Here is a 1,650-nt window from a genome sequence, read left to right as displayed (position 1 = left end):
GGAAGTAACTTGTCTGAGTACAGACAACTAGTAAAATAAAAGAGGCTTGGAAAGCCTAACTATACTACGTGGTCCTTCATAAGCTCAGGATCACCACCTGGGCCTTTAGCCTACTCGTTGATGTCAACGTCTACATAGAACCCATCAGAAGGGGTTGCAGCGTCTTCTGTAAAAATGTAAATTAAAGCAACATGAGTACAAAGGTACTCAGCAAGACTTACATCAGATCCTACATACATGCATATTATCAAGAAGGGTCGGTGGAGTTATTGCAGCAAGCCAGCTTTGACTCTTGGCTAGACTATCCTACGATACTTCAACTTGAAATGGTTTTGCGCACACGAGTCCACTACCCACCACTTCAATACACCACCGAGGATCCGCCTCCGTCTTCCTACGGAAGAGCCATCCTCGGCACTCACACTTATCTTGAGGCTTTTAGTAGTTTCCATTTACTTGTCTATGAACTGTATAGGCAACCAAGTAGTCCTTTACCGCGGACGCGGCTATTCGAATAGATCATGATAACCCTGCAGAGGTGTACTTCTTCATACACGCTCTCACCACTTACCGTCGTTTACACGACATGTACTCGGCAACCTTCAAGCGGAAGCCCAACGTGGGTGTCGGCCACGACCTACCTAATCACCTAAGCCTCCAGTCCAGGTTTATCGCCTATCCAGGTTCCATCCGCAGGGAGTCCGGCCGAGGTTTCCCATACGGCCCCGAACGATGTGAACAGGGTTCCCGAGATACCTAACGGGTATTCGGTACACCCGGCCACGTACCTACCGCATCACAGCCCACCCCTACGGTCAGCGCTGTCCACGGCCTCCAGTAGGCTACAAACACCAGAAACTACTTGCAACTCCTGGACGGAGAGCTAGGGTGAATAACAAGCCGAGAGGGTCCATTGGTTTCGGGCCCAATGCATGGTAGTAGCTGATTCTTAAATCACACATACAGATCTCAGTGCTTAAGGTCGGCTTCAATGAAACAACCCACCATGTACTCCTACATGGCCTCTCATCGATACCTTTACCAAATCGTGTTCACCACACCACTCTCATTGCCGACATAATCATTTCACTCTAGCCCATCACCCAGATGAACCAGACCTGACCCGACTCTAAGCATAGCAGGCATAGCAAGGTAGGAACAACACATACATATGGCTCAATCAACTCCTACACATGCTAGTGGGTTTCATCTAGTTACTGTGGCAATGACAGGTTATGCAGAGGAAATGGGTTCAACTACCGTAGCACACAGCAGTTTGAATCACGTTGTCTTAATGCAGTAAAAGAGAGCGGGAGCGAGAACATGGGATTGTATCGATATGATCAAATGGTTGGTTGCTTGCCTGATGGTTCGATGCACTGATACGGTTCTTCGTTAGGGTAATCACGGTACTCCTCGGAGGCAGAACCTGTCGCAAAGGACACCGATACACAACCATCACCAAACAATGTGCAACAATATGATGCATGCATGAAACATGGCAATATGAGTGTGTTGGGCTAATGCAACTAAGACCAGAAGGGTTTGAACCAATTTGAATCAAAGATTCAAATTTCAAACTCAAACATGGCCTTTTAAAGTGCTTTTCCTTGTTCTGCATTAAACATCAAGTTAACTTGTTTAGTCATG

The sequence above is a fragment of the Triticum dicoccoides genome, chromosome 1A (genome assembly GCF_002162155.2).
Source record: "Triticum dicoccoides isolate Atlit2015 ecotype Zavitan chromosome 1A, WEW_v2.0, whole genome shotgun sequence".
Classification (NCBI taxonomy): domain Eukaryota; kingdom Viridiplantae; phylum Streptophyta; class Magnoliopsida; order Poales; family Poaceae; genus Triticum; species Triticum dicoccoides.
This window is presented reverse-complemented; position numbering follows the sequence as displayed.